General features: G+C 47.8%; 1 protein-coding gene across 1 annotated transcript in view; it reads right to left on the bottom strand.

The window, feature by feature from the left end:
- LOC144608068 (immunoglobulin superfamily member 21-like) overlaps positions 1-24,060 on the bottom strand; it is a 281,533-nt gene that overhangs the window by 142,521 nt on the left and 114,952 nt on the right. The window lies entirely within an intron of this gene.

Genomic DNA, 24,060 nt, shown 5'->3' on the forward strand with positions numbered 1-24,060 from the left:
CACCCCCTCCCCACTCACTGCCACCACCCACATTCACTGTCCACGCATCAAAACAGCCCCATGGATCAACAACCATCTTTGGGGCTTTATCCCAACGCAACCAGGAATGAGAGATGCACAAAATTAATTTTGTTGAAGTGGGGTTTTTTTTATTGTTGTTATAGGTTAAGTAGAGCTTCATATATTTTACTGCTCGCATTGCTGTTTGGCAAATATAAAAGCTGACCTGTAAAAAATGCTTATTTATTCAGAAATCTTAAGCCCTGCAGCGTCTGAGAAATATTAATACAATATTTTCTCCATTCTGGAGTTTGCTGTCACTTATTACATTTGTGTATCTGCGGGCGGTCTTGGAATTTAGACCTTTTCTACTCTTTGGGAGGGGTTGCTCTGTGCCAACATCCCAGAGCTGTGAGCTCAGGTCAGGCGCAGGTCAGAAACCGCCTCAACACAGCGGCACGGTGGCGCAGCGATAGAGTTGCTGCCTTACAGCGCTTGCAGCGCCAGAGACTCGGGTTCCATCCCGACTACGGGCGCTGTCTGTACGGAGTTTGTACATTCTCCCCGTGACCTGCGTGGGTTTTCTCCGAGATCTTCGGTTTCCTCCCACACTCCAAAGACGTTAATCGGCTTGGTATAAATGTAAAAACTTGTCCCTAGTGTGTGTAGGATAGTGTTAATGTGCGGGGATCGCTGGTCAGTGTAGGCTCAGTGGGTTGAAATGCCTTTCCACCCTGTATCTCTAAACTATACTAAACTAATAACTGAACTCGTCTGACATTGCTTCTTCAACCTTACAAGGGCACCAAGCAGGAATCATAGAAACATAGAAACACAGAAAATGATGCAGGAGTAGGCCATTCAGCCCTTCGAGCCAGCACCACCATTCACTGTGATCATGGCTGATCATCTACAATCTGTACCCCGTTCCTGCTTTCTCCCCCTATCCCTTGATTCCATTAGCCCTAAGAGCTAAACCTAGCTCTCTCTTGAAAACATCCAGTGAATTGGCCTCCACTTCCTTCTGTGGCAGAGAATTCCACAACTCTCTGGATGAAAAAGTTTTTCCTCATCTCAGTCCTAAATGTCCTAACCCTTATTCTTAAACTGCGACCCCTGGTTCTGGACTCCCCCAACATCAGGAACATTTTTCCTGCATCTGGCCTGTCCAATCCTCTAAGAATTTTATATGTTTCTATAAGATCCCCTCTCATCTTTCTAAATTCCAGTGAATACAAGGCCAGTCAACCCATTCTTTCATCGTATGTCAGTCCCGCCATCCCGGGAATTAACCTGCAGAATCGAGCGATCACTGTCCAAAATTATTTTCCCCTTGGGTTTTGCTGCAGTTAATAGAGTAAAGGTTGGCCCTTCATTAGTCCAAGGGTCAGGATTCACATTTCAATGTTTAGTTTAGTTTAGAGAAACAGCGCGAAGCAGGCCCTTTGGCTAAGGTTGCCACTGTCCCCTATTAGCCGGGACATCCCGTATATTGGGCTAAATTGGTTTGTCCCATATGGGACCGCCCTTGTCCCATATTAGGCCCGGACACTGTAGGCCCGGACACTGTAGGCCCGGGGGCCGCAGTAGGCCCGAACACTGTAGGCCCGGACACTGTAGGCCCGGACACTGTAGGCCCGGGGGCCGCTGTAGGCCCGAACACTGTAGGCCGGGAGACCCAGGCGCCTCCTAACATTGGTGGAGCTGGAGCACGTGGCCGCTGGCTGGGTGAGGTCACGTGGGGCGGGGGCGTAACCTTTTGTCCCTTATTTGGGAGTGAGAAAGTTGGTAACCCTGCCTTCGGCCCACCGAGTCCACGCTGACCAGCGATCCCCGCACACTAGCACTAGCCTACAAACTAGGGACAATGTACAAAACCTCCTCTGGACCCTCTCCAACGCCAGCACATCCTTCCTCACATACGGGGCCCAGAACTGCTCACAATACTCCAAAAGCCTCAGCATTACATCCCTATTTTTATATTCTAGTCCTCTCAAGCATTTTCTTTCCTTACCACCGATTCGACTTGCAAATTAACTTTTTGGGAATCCTGTGCCAGCACTTGCACATAGGGTTGCCAACTTTCTCACTCCCAAATAAGGGACAAAAGGTGACGTCACCGCCCCGTGTCCCACGTGACCTCACCCAGCCAGCGGCCACGTGCTCCCGCTCCACCAATGGCGGCCGACCGGGCCAGGAGGTGGGTTGCTACGCAACCTCCGTTAGGCGAACACACTAGGCCCCATTCCCCGAACACACAGCTTACACTGTCCCGGCCTTCAGCAGCCCCGGGGCCTACAGTGCCCCCTGGGCCTAATACGGAACAAGGGCGATCCCGTACAGGACAAACCAATTTAGCCCAAAATACGGGATGTCCCGTCTAATACGGGACAGTTGGCAACCCTACTTGTACATCCCTTTACACCTCCGATATCTAAATTCTCTCCTCATTCAGAAAATGGTTTACGCTATTTATCTATCTTCAGACCTTTCAGCTTCCCAGGCATCTACTCCTTAAGAATAACCATCTAGTTTACCTACTATTACAGTTGTTTATTCATTGTATGTTTTATTATGCAGTTTCCAGAGTGTGTTATTGCATTTGTGGGCCCGTGTCACTGCTGAGTGAAAGAATGGCATTGCTCCTTTGTCACTACCTATGACAATTACGCACCCTTAACTTGACACTTGACTCCACAAGTATACAACATTCACAATACAGTTATAAATAAGCGCCAAGTGTTCAGTTTGGTACCCAAAGCTTTGGGGAATGCTAATAGTCAGAAGCTTTTCAGTTAGAAACCATTATGAGAGCACTTTATTTATCCAAACAAGCAAAGAGTCAATACAATCAAACCCCTTTGCAGTGTGTGGAGGAGCAGATTGTTTACATAGAATCATAGAGTGATACAGTTTGGAAACAGGCACTTCAGCCCAACTTGCCCACACCTCCAAACTTGTCCTATCCATGTACCCGTCTAACTGTTTCTTAAACGTTGGGATAGTCCCAGCCACAACTACCTCCTCTGGCAGCTTGTTCCATACACCCACCACCCTTTGTGTGAAAAAGTTACCCCTCAGGTTCCTATTAAATCTTTTCCCCTTCACCTTGAACCCATGTCCTCTGGCCCTCGATTCCCCTACTCTGGGGAAGAGACTCTGTGCATCTACCCGATCTATTCCTCTCATGATTTTGTGCACCTCTATAAGATCACCCCTCATCCTCCTGTGCTCCATGGACTAGTGACGCAGCCTACTCAACCTCTCCCTATAGCTCACACCCTCTAATCCCGGCAGCCTCCTCGTAAATCTTTTCTGAACCCTTTCAAGCTTGACAATATCTTTCCTGTAACATAGTGCCCAGAACTGAACACAATATTCTAAATGCGGTCTCATCAATGTCTTATACAACTGCAACATGACCTCCCATCTTCCATGTTCAATACTCTGACTGATGAAGGCCAAAGTGCCTAAAGCCTTTTTGACCACCTTATCTACCTGCGACTTAACCTTCAAGGAACCATGCACCTGTACTCCTAGATCCCTCTGCACTACAACACTACCCAGAGGCCTACCATTCACTGTGTAGGTCCTGCCCTTGTTCGACGTCCCTAAATGCAACACCTCACACTTCTCTGTATTAAATCCCATCAACCGTTCCTCCGCCCACCTGGCCAATCGACCCAGATCCTGCTGCAATCGTTCACAATCATCTTCACTATTGGCAAAACCACTCACTTTTGTACCATCGGCAACCTTGCTAATCTTGCCCTGTATGTTCTCATCCAAATCATTGATGTAGATGACAAACAGTAACAGTATACTGTGTCAATATGCAGAGAAATCTTAGAGTTTGTTTTCTCAGATCTAAATGCAAAACCCCTTTGCAAATACAAATGCAAAATTGCAATTGAAACACAAAGTACTTGTGCTGTAACACCAGGATAAGCTCTCAACCAAGAAAACCAAGCCCAAAGCCAAACACTAAACTGATTATACAAACTGCTGCTAAGGACAATAGCTAACTCCATGTGCAATAATCAGATACCTACATGTTAACAAGCACATAAAATAAACCTGATGGTGTAGATGGTGGTATATTATTGGGGCTATCAAGTGGGCAATTCCCTTCACTGGTGTTTCGTTGAGTTAGGCCCGCAACACCTCTGGAAGGCTCAACAGTTGGTTCTGTTGTCCCAGAACAATCCCGCTCATTACCTGCTCTCACCACCTGTGCTACCAGCATCTACTAAATAAAGGAAACTACAGACGATTAATTCACTCAAACAAATGCTAAACACTCGCAGCCTGTCTTCCACTTATCCTAACCCATCATTAAACTCATAACGCCACAAATATCAACCTTGCATAAAACCGAGGTACACTTACGCAGAATACACCTACAGAGAAAAACACATACTCTAGTATACACTTACAAAGGCACACACAGACTGCATGTTAATCTGTTGAAATCCCATTGTAAGCATTGACACACATTGCAATTAGGGAAATTGTATTTGACTACCTGAGTGCAGATCAAAATTCTTATTTTGTAACATTAAAATTGCCATGGAGAGCTGCCAGTGATATCGTTGGCGAAGGGCAGTGAGCTGGAGTACTGTTTGCTGAGGTCAGGGGAGAGTAGAGAGCAAAATGTAGCGTTAAATCACAGGGAAGGCTGCAATTACAGCTAATAATAGCCGTCAAAGGAAGCTCTCCCAGCTGCAAGGGCATTGCAGTCATGGAGGGGTGACCTAGTGAGTCACCAGCAGCTACCGGCAGAGGGACTGCAGACATGGAACAATGATGTAGTTATATTTTGGGTTGCCAACTTCCTCACTCCCAAATACGGGACGCGCTGACATCACCGCCCATGCCCCATGTGACCTCACCCAGCCAGCGGCCACGTGCTCCCGCTCCACCAGGCCAGGAGGTGGGTTGCTACGCAACCTCTGTTAGGCGAACACACTCGAACCCACTCCCCGAACACACTCTGTTAGCCTATACTGTCCGGGTCTACACTGTCCGGGCCTACACTGTCCGGGCCTACAGTGTCCGGGCCTACACTGTCCGGGCCTACACTGTCCGGGCCTACACTGTCCGGGCCTACACTGTCCGGGCCTACAGCGGCCCCGGGTCTACACTGTCCAGGCCTACAGTGTCCGGGCTTACTGTGTCCAGGCTTATACTGTCCGGGCCTACACTGTCCGGGCCTACACTGTCCGGGCCTACACTGTCCAGGCCTACAGCGACCCCCGGGCCTAATACAGTATAAGGGCAGTCCTGTACGGGACAAACCAATTTAGCCCAAAATACGGGATGCCCCGGCTAATAAGGGACAGTTGGCAACCCTAGTTATATTGGTCTGAAGAAATCGAAAGACAAAGGAACCTCACACTAACACATCCAGTTTTGATAAAATCGACATTCCAGCAAGAGCCTTTCTAAATTTGTATAATAATGCAACAATAATATCAAATAATTATAGCACCAATGTCTATTATTTGCATATAGTTATTGCTTTCATTTTGTGCATTACATAGTACATTAATTTTTAAATAAAAGAAAGAATAAAATAGATACATCAAAGAGCTTCAACTATTTGTTACGTTTCAAGTGTTGCTTTCAGGTTCTGAAGCAGTGAAATACTTAAGATTCAAAGAAAGGAGAAAGAGCTGGAGAAACTCAGCGGGTCAGGCAGCATCTGTGGAGAGAAATGGGCAGCGGGCATTCATCGCCACTGAGACACGGGGGAAGTAGCAAGTGGACAGGTTGGGGGAGGGTGGGGCAAAAGTCAGCAAGTAATCAGTGGACAGACAACTCAGCGGGACAGGCAGCATCTCTGGAGAGAAGGAATGGGTGACGTTTTGGGTTTCGGCCCTATTCATTCTCTCCAGAGATGCTGCCTGTCCCACTGAGTCACTCCAGCTTTTTTTGTGTCTATCTTTTGTTTAAACCAGCAGCTGCAGTTCCTTCCTACACAAGTGTTAAGTGGATACAGGTGAGGAGCAGTTGATGAGAGGGTGGAGAGAGGGTGGAAAGAGGGTGGAAAGAGGGTGGAGAGAGGGTGAAAAAAGGCGAAAAAAGGCGAAAAAAGGTTGCAGATTCTGGAACCTGATGGGAAAGAAAGGGGAGGGATGTTGTTCCAGTAATAGGAGTGTGTTTCACTGGTGGTGACAGGCTAAATCTGTTGAGAAGCCAGGCAGTAAGTGCCCTGGTTCTGTCAGAAACTTGATGAACTAAATATAACAAAGTTGTGCCTGTTTGGTTTGTTGCTTATCTCAGCACTGTTCATAGTGTGCTGGGAATGAGAACGTGCAAGTCTGAGTGCAAGATTCAAACTAATTATGAATAGCAAAATGGTGCCCAACACAGACGACTCTGTGGGTCAGTGGGTCAGGCAGCATCTCAGGAGAGAAGGAATGCGTGACGTTTCGGGGCGGGATCCCGCCCCTCCCCTGACATCAGTCCGAAGAAGGGTCTCGACCCGAAATGTCACCCATTCCTTTTCTCCTGTGATGCTGCCTGACCCGCTGAGTTACTCCAGCATTGTGTGCCTACAGGTGACTCTGTGTGCAGGTTCCAGAAGTGGATCTACAATCACTCAATATAATTGAAAACCAGAGGACATAGGTTTAATGTGAGGGGGGAATGATTTAATAAGATTTCAAGGGGTAACATTTTCCACACAAAGGGCGGTGGGTGGGTGGAACGAGCTGCTGAAGGAGGTAATTGAGGCAGGGACTAACACAATGTTTTAGGAACATTTAGACAGATCTGTGGACAGGTTAGGGTTAGAGGGACATGGGCCAAACGTCGGCAGGTGCAACTAGAAACATCACCTCTCCACATTCTCCACGGGTGCTGCTTTATCTGCTGAGTTACTTTGGCGCAGCTGTGCCCTTGGTAAACCAGCATCTGTAGTTCCTTGTTTCTACTCAATAATCAGGTTGCTGCTTGCATCAGTTTGATTTGCACAAATTGGAATATTTCAGAAGAGTCTCGGCAGGTTACTCCTCTTGAGGGAGGATCACGGTTTTAAAATGGTGGTTGTTCCTTTTGACAGAGATGAGGGGATGTTTAATCTTTCAGAGGGTTGTCTGTCTATCGAGTTGAAGCAGAATATTTGAATATTTGTAATACAGCACCAAGAGATTGTTAATACACAAGTGGGTAAAAGATTACTGGGGTGGGTGGGAAGGTGGAGTTGACATTAAAATCAGATTAGCTACTAAATGGCAGAGCTACCTACTCCTAATTATATGTTCATAAATTGCCATTTGGTTTCTTCCCTTACAACAGTATCTGAACTTCAAAAGCATTCATTGCTTCTAAAGTGCATTGGGACATCCTGGGATTTTGGGTGCCATCTAAATGGAAGTCTTGCTGCCGGGAATAAGCCAATGTTACAACACCAATTTAGAATCTTTCTTGCTTCTGTCTTGTGGGTTGCCCTTCTTGAGCTATCGTCTACCTGCTCCATCGTTCCTGTGCTCACCTGGGTACGCAGGGAAGCATTGTGAGAGTTGTGTTCTTTGACTTCTCCAGTGCTGTTAACACCATCCGGCCTGCACTACTAGGGAGCAAACGGACGAAGATGCTGGAGGACACTCCATTGGTGTCATGGGTCACCAACTGCCTGACCGGACGACCACCATACGTCAGGTTGCAGAACTGTGTCTCGGACCTGGTGGTGAGCAACACAGGAGATGGCCCTCTCTCTCCGTTCCCCATCTACACCTCGGACTTCAGATACAACTCCGACTCCTGCCACCAGCAGAAGCTTTCGGATGACTGCAATTGTGGGCTGCATCAGTGAGGGGAGGGAAGCTGAACACAGATGTGTAGTCAACGACTTTGTCTCAATCCGAAACGTTGCCTGTCCAGTCCCTCCAGAGATGCTGCCTGACCCTCTGAGTTACTCTAGCATTTTGTGTCTATCTTTGATTTAAACCAACGTCTGCAGTTCCTTCCTACATAATTCTCTGAAATGGTTAAAGCCAAATCTCAGAAGTAATCTGAGGACATGCAGGAGCCTGTTGGGAAGTCTTGTGTTAATTATTCATCCATTGATACACACGGGAGCTGAAATAGAACTTACGAAGATGAGTTTGCCCTATTAAATAAGCATGAGATCTCCCTTATTCCCCTTGTGCAGTTTCAGATGTAAGTGGACTGTTCCCTGATAGCTCGTGCATGGCGCAACGACGAGAGTAACATAGAAACAGAGGAACATAGAAGATAGGTGCAGGAGTAGGCCATTCGGCCCTTTGAGCCAGCACCGTCATTCAATATGATCATGGCTGATCATCCACAATCAGTACCCCATTCCTGCTTTCACCCCATATCCCCTGATTCCCTAAGAAGCCTAAGAGCTATATCGAACTCTCTCTTGAAACCATCCAGTGAATTGGCCTCCACTGCCTTCTGTGCCTGAGAATTCCACAGATTCACAACTCTCTGGGTGAAAAAGTTTTTCATCATCACAGTCCTAAATGGCCGGCCCCTTATTCTTAATCTGTCACCCCTGGTTCTGGACTCCCCCAACATGGCGACCATTTTTCCTGCATCTGGCCTGTCCAATCCCTTCAGAATTTTATACGTTGACACGGACACGCAGTCAAACTATGCGAGAATTGATCATTTTCTTTATCTCCACAATGCGCTGTCCAAATACACAGATTAATTCTGATGCATGTGTCAGAGGACAAGATGAAAGTGAATGTCACTCCTTTACTTGACGTGTGCTACAGAAGCCAACAGCACCAGATGTGAATGAATTGCTAGCTTTCACACTAAGCAGTATTAATGTATAATAGTTAACACCAAGAAATGCATAAGCTGAACAATATGAGACAGCTGGAAATTATTAGCTTTTTCCATAGTTGCAATGAGAGCTAATTTTAGCGAGGTTTAAAAGCCATTTTCAACACTAACTGCCTGGTGTAAACGGTATTTCAACTGCGATCCACATGAGACTGATATCACCACTCTGTAAAGGCCTCATCATAATTGCATATACAATAATGGATACCTATGAGTTATTGCACAGTAGGAATCTAATCAAGCGTTCAACTGAGGTCCCGGGTCCCTCAGAATGATCCATAACTGTTGCAAGAGCAGTGAGAATAGATTACTGCCTTGAACTCATTCCCAGTAATCTCTTACGACTTGATGCTTTTTTTATTGTCCTCATTTTTCCTGGCATTTAGTTGTCATTTGGTGAGACGGGAATAACTATCGCTGTGAGGGGAATCCCCTACTCTTGTACCTTCTGGAACCTTCTGGAATTAAACTGTTTGTACAAGAGGGGATACCTCACTCTAAGAACAGATAGTGTGCCTTTCCCATTCTGGAATGAGGGGGAATTTCTTTAGTCAGAGGAGGCCAAGTCAATGGAAATTTTTAAAGCAGAGATTGACAGATTATTGATTAGAAATGGGTGTCGGGGGTTATGGGGAGAAGGCAGGAGAATGGGGTTGAGAGGGAAAGGTAGTTCAGCCATGAATGAATGGCAGAGTAGGCTTTGTGGACCGAATGGCCTAATTCTGTTCCTAGATCTTATGAACGTATGGAATGGGAAGATCCATATTATACGTGTACCATATGGCACACTTGGCATTGTCAGAGGCTTGTGGATTCAAGTCTTGCTTTCGTGCTTTGAATTGCAACCATTATTTTAATATTAAAAAGATACTTCATTCATAATATATACAGGAAATACAATTAGCACAATTGTTTCACGATTGATTGATGGAAAGATACAGCATGGGAACAGACCCTTCGGCCCACCCAGTCCATGCCGACCATCGATCACCCGTTCACACTAGATCCGTGCTATCCCACTTTTGCATCCACTCCCTGCGCATTAGGGGCAATTTACTGACGACCAATGAACCTGCACGTCTTTGGGATGTTGGTGGAAACCGGAGCACCCGGAGGAAACCCAATCGGTCACAGGGAGAACGTGCAAACTCCACACAGGCAGCACCTGAGGTCAGGATGGAACCCAGAAATATGACAATGTTGATTGTACCATCAGATCGCTGTGTTGAATGCCTCACAGTTCACCAGACTGAGTCTCCATCGGACAGGGCTGTGGCCAAGCCGACTGCGAGCAAAACCAAAATAAACAAAGACGAAGGGGTCTGGTGACTGTGCCACTAATGCTACTTTGCAGCTTTTGTGCATAAAAATTGACCTGGCTTCACGTCCCAGCAGCTCACGAGGAGCCAAGGGGCCTTGATATAAACTTTTAAAACAGGCTGTAAGCTGAAGAAGATGTTGAGGATACAGCTGTGGAGGGGACCAGTGGATGCACAGAGGTGCAGTAATATTGGCTGCTCAGCATCTGGATTTATCATCTAATCATAGATGCATTGATGATAGTGATGTGTATATGTATATACACCGATTAGCCAAAACCTTATGACCTGATGAGCTACACCGATGAGCCAAAACATTATGACCGCCTGCCTAACATGTTGTTGGTCCTCCATGTGCAGCCCCATACGCAGCAGGGTGAGATGCACTGTGTATTGTGACACATTCCTCCCGTGACCACCATTAACATTTTCTGTGACTTGTGCCACAGTCGACCTTCTGTCGGTTCGGACCAGACGGGATAGCCTTCGTTGCCCTCGCGCATTGATGAGCCTTGGGCGCCCAACACCCTGCCTGTCGCCGGTTTGTGGTTTGTCCCTCCTCGGACCACTGTCGGTAGGTACTCACCACTGCTGACCACTGCTGACCGGAAGCACCTCACAAGCCTTGCTTTTTCAGAGATGCTCTGACCCAGTCGTCTGGCCATAACAATTTGGCCCTTGTCAAAGTCGCTCAGGTCTTTACACCTGCCCATTTCTCCTGCATCCAACACATCAACTTCAAAAACCGACTGTTCACTTGCTGCCTAATATATCCCACCCCTTGACAGGTGCCATTGGACCACTTCGCCTGTCAGTGGTCATAATGTTTTGGCTGATCGGTGTATGTACATGTGTGTGTGTGTGTGAGTGTGTGTGTGTATATACAATGTGTATACACACACTGAACTTGTTTTCTGGTTCATTATATTGTTTACAGTGCACTATGTTCACATATTCTGTTGTGCTGCAGCAAGTAAGAATTATATTATTCCATCTGATACACATGGCAATAAAACACTCTCACTGACTCTCAGTCCTTCAAAGCCCTGACCAGCCCAGAAATCATTGCATCAAACACTTGTGCCTGATCATAGTCCAACAACAAATGCCAGCAGACTGCTTCACCAAAGTGGGCAAATGACTTGCTTCAAACAAACAGGATAAAGATGTTACAATCAAACTGAGGGGGGGGATGTGGAAGGAAGTGGTGAAATTGTTTGTGTGTGAAACATAACCCGGCTGTGTTTATCAATTTGAAGTGTAGCTTAGTTGTAGACCTGTGATCGATTTGAATTTTGTTAAAACAAATGTGTGGCTGGCATCTAGATAAGATAGCACGGTCAGACTGAATGCCTGTATACCAACGAGGTGGTCTGGAAACGCAGCAAGCAAGATTATGTAGGTGAGAGTGGAGAACAGACAAGCTGCAGCTGCCTCTGATCTCTGATTGTATTTTGAACAAGAGCATGCGCAGATTAGTTTAGAGATGCAGTGCGGAAACAGGCCCTTCGGCCCACCGAGTCCGTGCCGACCAGCGATCCCTGCACAATCGTTCTATCCTACACACTAGAGACACTTTGCAGAAACAAATAACCCACAAACCTGTACGTCTTTGGAGTGTGGGAGGAAAACAGAGCACATGGAAAACCCCCCACTCAGGGAGAAGATATAAACTCCGTACGGACAGCACCTGTAGTCAGGATTGAACCCGGGTCTCTGGCGCTGTGAGGCAGCAGCTCTACCACCATGCCACCCATTGCACTACTGCCCTGCCCACATATTCTCTCAGAGAGAGACTGTATTGTGTAGAAAAATAACTGCAGATGCTGGAATTCAACACAAAATGAGGCAGCAACTCTGCCACTGTGCCACCATGCCACCATGCCACCATACAAGTTCCTGACCAGCCCTGCACGATCCCAATCACTTGCCATCGCACTGAACCACCATGGACTTTGCACTACCAGGTAATCTATATACTCTGGTGTTTGCACTATCACGATCTAGTTTATTTCAAATAATGGATAATTATTGTTTGTTTATTTAATTCTGTTGTTCATTTTTTTAATGAGAAGGGATTGTCATCCTGGGATCAGCGTCTGTATAGATTGAACTACCAGAGTGGTATTGGACAGTGGAATAGATTGATTAATACTTTATTGTCACCTGTAATTGGCATGGTGAAATTCTTTGCTTTGCGTACAATACACAGGTATACCAAGAGTCGCCACATAAAGGGCATCGATAAAGTTTTAAAAAGCATACAATGTAGTTCCATGGCCCCTCGATCCTTCCAACACCCACCCCCCGCCCACCTGATCCCTCTTTGTTCTCAGTGGCCCCATCAGGCTGGGCCCCTCTTAATGGCAGGAAAAAACTGCAGATGCTGGTTTAAATCGAAGGTAGACACAAAATGCTGGAGTAACTCAGCGGGTCAGGCAGCATCTCGGGAGTGACGTTTCGGGGCGGGACCCGCCCCCTCCCCTGACATCGGTCTGAAGAAGGGTCTCGACCCGAAACATCATCCATTCCTTCTCTCCTGAGATGCTGCCTGACCCGCTGAGTTACTCCAGCACTTTGTGTCTAACCCCGCTCAATGTTATTCTGAGGGGATCCTCGAAATGCAATTGGACCTCATGTCTGGATGAGAGAGATCCTGATTGTGGGATTGTAACGTGTTTATGAGAAGTTCTTTCAAAGGGAATTTCAGGTGTATTTGACGCATGGCTCCCACTGGGGGAATGAACTGTATGTTTTGTCAATTGTCTGAGATGGATGCCTTTAAGTAGAGGGGAATATCGGCTTGGGAATGGGACTGTTAAAACGTGGTTTATTATTCTATTGGGACCTGAGGAAATACAACTGAGAACTGTTCACGACTGCACTGGAGCAAGCTGATTGCAAGGAGCTGGAGAGTGAAACCACAACTCACAGCGAATGCTGCTCAATGCAATAAACCGTTCAGTTGCTGTTTGTGATAATGGCACCTAATTATCCTGATGCATTTTTAATAAGTGGCTTTGCTGAAGCCTGGGTGACCGTGTACGTGACCCAACAGAGACGCAGCGTTCAGCTTGGAATAGTTTACACAACAAAGGCACACCGCAGTGGTCACGTAATCCTCAATGGTTTTCCTTCATTCATTCCCCACAATGAATGAATGAATGACTACTTTACTGTCACAGTGAAAGTCTTTGCTGGCAAACCCAAGGTATGCAAACAGTCACCACATAAGGGCGTAGGCAGAGTTACAGAGCGTACACAGTCTCCGCGTCAGGTCCCCCTCCCCCATGGCGGTCCCCCCCACGCCGGCTCTTCCTTTGGTCCTTCGCCCGGCAGCGGCGTGCTCACATCCACGTGTCCGCCCTCCCCGTCAGTCGGCGCCATCATCGACCGCCACACCGACCTCTCCACCATCGCCGCCGGGTCCTCTCCAGACGCCTCTGTGGCCCCGACCCCGGCCCCAGCCGCGGGACTCCTCAACGTGCAGTGCGCGAGGTTCTGACCTCAGGCGCGGGCTCTGATCTGTGCCGCGGGGGTTCCGACCTTGGCCGCAGGCCCTGGCCTTGGCCACGGGCTCTGACCTTGGCCGCGGGGGAGCTGACCCGTGGGGGTTCCCACCTCAGCCGCGGGCTCTGACCTGGGCCACGGGCTCTGACCACAGCCACGGGCTCTGACCTTGGCCTCGGGGGAGCTGACCCATGGGGGTTCCCACCTCAGCCGCGGGCTCTGACCTGGGCCACGGGCTCTGACCACAGCCACGGGCTCTGACCAGGGCCACGGGCTACTTTGGACTTTAGAGAGACAGCTTTGAAAAGGATCCTTCGGTACACTGAGTCTGCACTGAGCAGCGATCACTACCACCATCTTACACACCAGGGACACTTTAGAGAAGCCAATTAACCCCTAAATCCGCTTATCTTTGGGGTGTGGGAGGAAACGGGAGCACCCAGAGAAATCCCACATGGTCACAGGGACAAACGTACAAACACCGCACAGACAGCTCCCGTGGTCAGGATGGAACCCGGGTCTCTGGCGCTGCGAGGCAGCAACTCTACCACTGCACCACCGTGCTGGTTAATACATTGCTTGCAACTAAACCTGACCACCCCAGATTTGGGCTGAATTTTAAGGCTGCAAATAGGAACATCACGGTTCCCAGACACACTTGGGATGATTGGGTAATTGCACCGATTGATTTTATGCCTATAATGAGCACCAGTGAAGTGACTCTTGGTCTCTCTGTCAAAAAGCTCTCCCGCTACTGCGATGAAAATGACTGGGAAATGCAGGAACTGATTACCTGCAAATGTGAGAGTTCTTGTGCTTAAGATCCAAGGGAAAGAAACAGAACTGTGCGCATCAATATCTTGGGCCTAACGGACAATCTATGATGTACAGAACAACAGAGTGGGTTGGACAGAGCCCAGGAAGTCGGGTATTTAACTGGTGATCATAAGTTTCATGGATGCTTCACCACTTCCAATGTATGGTCCACGTGATAGACACAGAGTGCTGGAGTAATTCAGCAGGTCAAGGAAGCATCTCTGGAGAACATGGATTGGTGGTGTTTTGGGTCGAGACCCTTCTTCAGACTGGCCCAAGTGAGCCCAAATGAACCTCTGGGATCAACCGACTGAAAATCAGGAAACAAATAAGCCTACAAATACTGCCAGCAGGGTGTCCAGCACCCTCTGGATACAGCACCACGTAGGATTCCTCAAACTCAACTCTGACTTTGACCCCATTCCACGGGAAACTATCTGATCCAGGCTCACAGCCGTCCTGATTAGCAAGAAATCGAAGGCCGTATGCCAATGGAAAAATGGACCGCAAGAAACTGCAGTAAATTGTGGACGCAGCCCAGACCATCACACAAACCAACCTCCCTTCCACTTACTCCATCCACACCTCACGCTGCCTCGACAAGGCCAGCAGCATCATCAAGGACCAGTCTCACCCCGGTCACTACCTCTTCTCCCCTCTCCCATCAGGCAAGAGGTGCAGAAGTGTGAAAACGCACACCTCCAGATTCAGGGACAGTTTCTTCCCAGCTGTTATCAGCCAACTGAACCATCCTACCACAACCAGAGAGCAATGCTGAACTACTATCTACCACTTTGATGACCCTCGGACTATCCTTGATCAAACTTTACTGGGTTTACCTTGCACTGGACGGTTCAGTGCTCGGTGCGGCTCGGCCGCGGGGCCTTCCATCGCCCGGTGCGGCTCGGCCGCTAGACTTAACATCGCCGGCGCGGCTCGGCTGCGGGACGTTTCAGTGCCCGGTGCGGCTCGGCCGCTGGACTTAACATCGCCGGCGCGGCTCGGCTGCGGGACGTTTCAGTGCCCGGTGTGGCTCGGCCGCTGGACTTAACATCGCCGGCGCGGCTTGGCCGCGGGACGATTCAGTGCCCGGTGTGGCTCAGCCGCGGGGCCTTCCATCCCCTTGCGGGGGCTGTGCGTGTCGGTTGCCTCGGTAGGGGTCGAGCTGCCTGTCCGTGGGCGCGGGGGGGAAGAGAGTGGAAGTTTTGTTGCCTTCCATCACAGTGAGGGGGTGTTTGGGGTCACTGTGATGGATGTTGGTGTTGGGGTCGGGTGTCCTGTGTTCTTTTCTTTTTTGCTGTGTCTTGTGACTGCTGAAATTTTGTTCGGTATTTATACCGAATGACAATAAAGTTCTGTTCTGTTATACTAAACGTTATCCCCTTATCATGTATCCACACACTGTGAATGGATCTATTATAATCGTGTATTGTCTTTCTGCTGACTGGTTAGCACACAACAAAAGCTTTTCACTGTACCTCGGCACACGTGACAATAAACTCAACTGAACTGATACAACGAGGCATTTGGAGCCGTTGATAGGTGTGCAGATAAAGGGCACTTGAACAGGTACATGGAGAGAGAAGGTTTTGAAGGACATGGGCTGGGCACAGGCATGTTGGAGTAACTAAGTTAGGCAATCGAGATAGCATAGATGAGTTGGGCTGAAGGGCCTGTTTCCAAGCAGCATCGCTCTATGACTCAATGGTCACTTCGATCAAAGGAGGAACTAGAGTACTGGCTACCTGCAGAATCTAGATGGTCTGATTCAGACGTGGAGTGTAGTGTGGCACCATTCTCTACTGCTGCTGGCAGCAGAGGCAAATGTAAACCCTTTGTACTGCATGTCGAGCTCAGAGGTCAATTACTCTTTCCAGAGCCAAGTAAAACCAAAGGCAACCATATATATGTGTAGGAAGGAACCGCAGATGCTGGTTAATACCGAAGATAGGCACAAAATGCTAGAGTAACTCAGCAGGCCAGGCAGCATCTCTGGAGAAAAGGAATAGGTGATATTTTGGGTCAGAACCCTTCTTCCAGGATTTTGTATCAATCTTCAACAACCATTTCAAAATTTCATTGGTGATAGGAGCAGAATTAGGCCATTCAGCCCATCAAGTCTACTCTGCCATTCAAACATGGCTGATCTATCTCTCCCTCTCAACCCCATTCTCCTGCCTTCACCCCATAACCCCCAACACTCGTACTAATCAATTTCTAGCTGCATTTGACCTAATGGGAGTCCATCTCCTCTGAAGAGCTGGTTTGAAGGAGGTGTCGACCCGAAACGTCACCTATCCATGTTCTCCCGAGATGCTGCTTGACCTGCTGAGTTACTCCAGCACTCTGAAACGTCACCTGTCCATGTTCTCCAGAGAAGTTGCCTGACCTGCTGAGTTACTCCAGCACTCTGTGAAACATCACATATCCATGTTCTCCAAAGATGCTGCCTGACCCGCTGAGTTACTCCAGCACTCTGTGAAACGTCACCTATCCATGTTCTCCAGAGATGCTGCCTGACCCGCTGAGTTACTCCAGCACTCTGTGAAACGTCACCTATCTATGTTCTCCAGAGATGCTGCCTGACCCGCTGAGTTACTCCAGCTTTTTGTGTCTACCCTCTGCAGTGCCACCATGTTATGGACCCATGCTTGGTCAGTATCGCATATCTGTGATCTGCTTTGCAGACTTTATGAATCAGACAACCGTTAAAAAAATATATACACATGAGAACAAAAGCCCCTTTTCCTCTCCTCGTCCTTCTTATTGCCTCCACAATAATGTTAATACAATTGCCAGACCGCATTGTGTTTGAAAGATTAATTTGTCCCAATAATTATTTACGGATTGTAGAAAATAGCTATTTTCCTATCGAGGAAATAACATATATGCTAAATATAGATGTGCATTGTATCATTGTCAAATCTTGCCTGTTCACGTATTATTCAAGAGCTATTAAGTTACAACGTGGTCAGAAATGATGAATTTTGATGGCAGGAAAATTGCTGTCGAGGTGCAGGAGTGGCTGATGTAATTAATGGGAACGTTTTCTGTTTATTGTGCTGATCCTGTTATTAGAAACGGCTGAGGAATTGCAGAGGTAAATTTTGTAATCGCGGTGAGCTAAGTTTGGGGAATTAGAGTGTATGTAAGCTCCGTGACGTATCTATAATACGGAGTGACAGAGCCAGCCAAACAGGTGTTCCCATCAACCCATCACCATCTGAAGAAGGGTCTCAACCCGAAACGTCACCTATTCCTTCTCTCCAGAGATGCTGCCTGCCCCGCTGAGTTACTCCACCATTTTGTGCCTGTCATCGGTGTAAACCAGCATCTGCTGTTCCTTCCTGCACACCATGAGCTTGAAGTTGCCTGAATGCTCCTTTGCTCTCCCAGTTGCAAGGGATAAATCTCAGAAGCAATTGGAGGGTATTTGTTTCAGTTTCAGTTGAGTTCATTGTCACGTGTACCGAGGTACAGTGAAAAGCTTTTGTTGAATACTACCCAGTCAGTGGAAAGACAATGTATGATTGCAATCGAGCTATTTACAGTGCATAGATACATAAAGGAGTAACATTTAGTCCGATCAAAGATAGTCCGAGGGTCACCAATGAGGTAGTTAGTAGCTCAGGACCGCTCTCTAGTTGTGGTAGGATGGTTCAGTTGCCTGATAACAGCTGGGAAGTAACAGTCTCTGAATTTGGCTGTTTGCCAGGCAATCACCAGACGGGTGAAGAGAGCCGAGGCCAGACTTTACCACCGGTAGTTTTGGGCTCCACAATCACTCACTTTGTTGATCCAGTTGTGTTTTCCCTGTGGCTTTGAGGATGTCCCGGCCGGCGGTGGCCACAGATGTGACAGGTGCTGACAGTTTGAAGGATGTCTCGATGCGAGCAAGAGTTGCGTGTCCACACCACCTGTTCAAAGCCGACAAGAGTTTGTTTCACCTCTGAGCCAAAGGCTAGCTCGGGTCTGGAACTTGCTTCAACTAACGTCAGGTCCACGCTCCCAGTGAAGTGGGCAGCCCCAGGGTATGGTTTCAGACTGGCACTCCTGATGAGTTCGTATCTTGTTCACACAAAATCCACCCCTTGCATTTTGTGGCAGCAGCTATTAATCCAAACTCAATCCACCTCACATAAGGATTGAGTTTAGTTTATTGTCTCGTGTACCGAGGTACAGTGAAAAGCTTTTGTTGCGTGCTAACCAGTCAGCAGAAAGACTGTACCTGTTTATAATCAAGCCGTCCACCGTGTACAGATACATGATAAAGGATTAACGTGAATAACGTTTAGCGCAAGATAAAGCCAGTAAAATAAATCAGAGATAGTCCGAGATGAGATCGATAGTTCAATGAGATAGGTAGTAGGGCAGTACTTCGCTCAAGTTGTTAGTAGGATGGTTCAGTAGTTAATGCATTGAACATGGTTGCAACAAGCCTTTCAACCAGTAACTGGGCTGTTCAGAAAATGCTGCCCATATCTCGTCAAAAGAGGAGGGAGCATTTTTCTGAGAAGGTGGGAGTGATGACACAGAGAGGCCATCAAAGCCTCAAACATTGGATAAGTTGATCTGAAATGCAGCAACATTGACCTCTCTGTCCTGGGCCTCCTTCATTGTCAGGGTGAGACCAAGCGCAGGCTCGGCGATCGTTTCGCTGAACACCTCCGCTCAGTCCGACTAAACCTACCTGATCTCCCAATTGCTAAACATTTTAACTCCTCCTCACATTCCCACACTGACCTTTCTGTCCTGGGCTTCCTCCACTTCCTCCGCTGATTGTGGACTTCAGAAGGGCTAAACATCCAAGGACGTACACGCCACTGGAGATAAATGGGTCTATTGTGGATAGGGTGAGCAGTTTTAAATACTTGGGAGTCCGCATCTGACATGGGCAACGCACATTGCCGCACTGGTGGGTAAGGCTAAGCAGCGCCTTTACCACCTTAGACAACTGAGGAAATTCAGAGTGTCTCTGAGGATCCTTCATTGCTTCTACTCTGGGGCTGTAGAGAGCATCCTGTCCGGCAACATTACAGTCTGGTTTGGGAACAGCTCTGCCCAGGACAGGATGGCCCTGCAGAGAGTAGTGCGTTCGGCAGAACGCACCATGGGAACTACACTCGTCCCCCTGCAGGACCTATACATCAGGAGGTGCAGATCCAGAGCAAGCAAGATCATGAGGGACCCCTGCCACCCCAGTAACGGACTGTTCCAGATGCTATGATCAGGCAAACGCCTCCGCTGTCACGCTGTGAAAACGGAGAGGATGAGACGGAGCTTCTTCCCACAGGCCATCAGGCCTGTCAACTTTTATAACCCCAGAGACTAAATTTTTGTCGACACTAATAGTAACTTATTAACTTTATTTATATGCTGTAACTGTAATTCTTTTCGTGCACAACCCGCAGGCATTGCCACTTTCATTTCACTGCACATCGTGTATGTGTATGTGACAAATAAACTTGACTTGACTTGACTTGACTGTCAGAGCGAGGCCCAATGTAAATTGGAGGAACAGCATTTCATATTTCGCTTGGGTTGCTTACACCCCAGTGGGATGAATATTGATTCCTCTAATTTCAAACAATCTTGCTTTCTCTCTGTCTCCGTCCCTCTCCCACCCTAGTTGTCCTACTAATTTCACTGTCGTCCTGTTGAGTTTCACTGTATGTACTACTCGTTATCACCTTCTCCACAGCCAACAATGGACCATTGTGGGCTCTACCTTTCCTTGATCATCATTGCTGGCTTTGATTTGTCTTTTTGGATATCACTCATTCATTTGTTCTATGTACCTTTCCGTATCTCTCTCCCCCCCCCCCCCCCCCCCCCCCAATCCCCTGACTCTTAGTCAGGATGTCATTGCAATAGCCGGTCCCTGCATCCTCTCTATTATCAACAGTTCCCAGGCCACTGGCACTGTTCCAACCTGTTTCAAGCACGCGGTGGTCCAGCCTCTACTGAAAAAACCTAACCTAGACCCCACCTTGCCTAGCAACTACAGACCCATTTCCAAACTGCCATTCCTGTCAAAAGTCCTTGAAAAGGCAATTCTAAACCAATTAATGCCCTACCTACACCTAAACACCATCCTGGAAAGTTTCCAGTCAGGTTTCAGAGCCCACCACAGCACAGAGTCTGCCTTGTTGAAGGTACACAACGACCTGCTTCTCGCCATCGACACCGGCGATTGTGCAATCCTGCTCCTTCTCGACCTCAGCGCAGCGTTCGATACAGTGGACCACACCATCCTTATTGACCGTCTCCGGTACGCGGTTGGCATTGATGGCACTGCCCTGAGCTGGTTTGTTTCCTACCTCAAAGATAGGAGTTTCGCCATCAACATAGGCAGTTATTCCTCTTCCCCAGCTAGCCTCTCCTGCGGAGTTCCACAAGGCTCCATCCTAGGCCCCATTCTCTTCTCTCTATACATGCTCCCCCTTGGCCAAATCATTCAAAGGCACGGCATTTCTTTCCACTGCTATGCCGATGACACTCAGCTTTACCTCCCCCTGAAACCCAACAACCAGTCAAATTTAAACAGCCTCTTACACTGCCTTGAGGACATAAAATGTTGGATGGCACAGAACTTCCTCCAATTAAACGAGACCATGTCTGAGGTCATCCTATTCGGCCCCCCCGACTCCATCAAATCGATAACAGGCAGTCTTGGAAGCCTATCCTGCCTAGTCAAACCGCATGTCAAAAACCTCGGCGTGATATTTGACTCTGCATTAAAGTTTGACAAGCAAGTCAACGCTGTGGTAAAAGCCAGCTTCTTCCAACTTCGTACCATAGCTAAAATCAAATCTTTCCTCCAATTCGACGACACTGAAAAAATCATTCACGCTTTCATTTCCTCCCGCCTAGACTACTGCAACTCCCTATACACTGGGATCAGCCAATCTTCCCTGTCCCGCCTGCAACTGGTCCAAAACGCCGCAGCGAGACTCCTGACGGGTACCCGTAAAAGGGACCACATCACCCCGATTCTGGCCTCTCTCCACTGGCTCCCTGTACGGTACAGAATCAACTTCAAGCTCCTCCTATTCACATATAAAGCCCTAAATGGACATTCCCCCCCCTACATCAAAAATCTTCTAACCCACCTCTCTAACTCCAGGTCCCTCAGGTCGGCCGACTTGGGGCTACTCACTATCCCGCGGTCTAGGCTTAAGCTCAGGGGTGACCGCGCTTTTGCGGTTGCAGCTCCTAGACTGTGGAACAGCATCCCTCTCCCCATCAGAACTGCCCCCTCCATCGACTCCTTTAAGTCCAAGCTCAAAACCTATTTCTACTCCCTAGCGTTTGAGGCTCATTGAGGAGGCGCTGTGAACTGTTTTGTATGTGCTGTTATGCTTGTGTGCTACTGTATGTTTCATTTTTTCCTTAGTACCTAATCAGATGTACAGCACTTTGGTCAACGTGGGTTGTTTTTAAATGTGCTATACAAATAAAATTGACTTGACTTGACTTGACTTAGTCTGTAGAAGGGTCTCGACTCAAAACATCACCTATCCCTTTTCTCCACAGATGCTGCCTGACCCGCTGAGTTACTCCAGCACTATGTGAAACGTCACCTATCCATGTTCTCCACAGATGCTGCCTGACCCGCTGAGTTACTCCAGCACTCTGTGAAACGTCACCTATCCATGTTCTCCACAGATGCTGCCTGACTCGCTGAGTTACTCCAGCACTCTGTGAAACGTCACCTATCCACGTTCTCCACAGATACTGCCTGACCCGCTGAGTTACTCCAGCACTCTGTGAAACGTCACCTATCCATGTTCTCCACAGATGCTGCCTGACCCACTGAGTTACTCCAGCACTCTGTGAAACGTCACCTATCCATGTTCTCCACAGATACTGCCTGACCCGCTGAGTTACTCCAACACTCTGTGAAACATCACCTATCCATGTTCTCCACAGATGCTGCCTGACCCACTGAGTTACTCCAGCACTCTGTGAAACGTCACCTATCCATGTTCTCCACAGATACTGCCTGACCCGCTGAGTTAGTCCAGCACTCTGTGAAACGTCACCTATCCATGTTCTCCACAGATGCTGCCTGACCCACTGAGTTACTCCAGCACTCTGTGAAACGTCACCTATCCATGTTCTCCACAGATACTGCCTGACCCGCTGCGTTACTCCAGCACTCTGTGTCTATCTTTTTTTATTTTATTCAATATTACAGAGCTACGATAGAAGCTCTAAATAGATCTACTGGACAGTTATTCTGAAAGAACAATAATGAATATATCAATTTATTGCAGCAAAGGCTAAGGCAGGATCATAAATTGCCGGCCGCTTTGTCCCTGTCTGCCATTTCTTCCACTTTGGAAATATTAAACAGAAGATAAAGTAGGTTGCAATTGGATGAATTTCATTATGTAAATAACCTTGGAGAATACGATAAGTGATTTTGTGGGCGGAATATTGCCAGGCCAATCTCGCATAACTTTATTCAGGTTACAACAACTTCACACGGTCTGCTTGTTTTCATGGGTCAGGGCATTGAGCAGAGTCAGGAATTCATGATGCAGCTCTACAGGATGTCGATGAGGCCGCATTTGGAGATTTGTGCATTTCTGGTTGCCCCATTACAGGCAGGACATGAGGGCTTTGTAAAGAGGGCAGAGGAGGTTTACCAGAATGATGTATGCGCAGGAAGGAACCGCAGATGATGGTTTCAACCGAAGAGAGACACAAAAAGCTGGAGTAACTCAGTGGGTCAGACAAGAAGAGGTGACGTTTCGGGTCGAGACCCTTCTTCAGTCTGTGAGTCAGGGGAGAGGGAAACGAGAGATATAGATGGTGATGTGGAGAGATATGGAGCAAACGAATGAAAGAGATGCAAAAAAGTAACAATGATAAAGGAAACAGGCCATTGTTAGCTGTGGACTAGGTGAAAACGAGTTACAGACAATGAAACAACACGATGGCTGACTGTCTGAAGATGGGTCTTGACCCGAAACGTCACCCATTCCTTCTCTCCAGAGATGCTGCCTGACCTGCTGAGATACTCCAGCATTTTGTGTCTATCGCACGAGGGCTTTGAACCTAGTACAATGACTTGGGAGGGAGGGACAGAGAGGGAGGGGTGTGAATGATGCCTGGTTTGGATGGTTTAGCCACAGGCAGAGGCTGGACAGATTGTTTTCTCTGGAATGGCGGAGATTGTCGTGATGATAAGATTATGCGAGGCTTGGATAGGGTAGACTGTTGGAATCCATTTCCCAGGATGGAAAACATCAAATCTTAGAGGGTATAGGTTTAAGGTGAGAGAGCCAAAGTTTAAAGGAGATGTGAGTAGGGCACGGTGGGTGGTGAGTGCCTGGAACTTGCTGCCAGGGGTGGTGATTGAAGTAGACATACTGGTTGCATTTAAAAGACTTTTGGATGGATATGCAGGGAATGAAGGAGTAGGTGTTATGTGCAGACAGATAGGTGATGGCTTTAGCATCATGTTTGGCACATTGTGGGCCAAAGGGCTGTTACAGAGTCTTGTTATAGAGTGATAAAGTGTGGAAACAGACCCTTCAGCCCAACTTGCCCACACCGGCCAACATGTCCCATCTACATT

Source organism: Rhinoraja longicauda, chromosome 30, assembly GCF_053455715.1.
Source record: "Rhinoraja longicauda isolate Sanriku21f chromosome 30, sRhiLon1.1, whole genome shotgun sequence".
Classification (NCBI taxonomy): domain Eukaryota; kingdom Metazoa; phylum Chordata; class Chondrichthyes; order Rajiformes; family Arhynchobatidae; genus Rhinoraja; species Rhinoraja longicauda.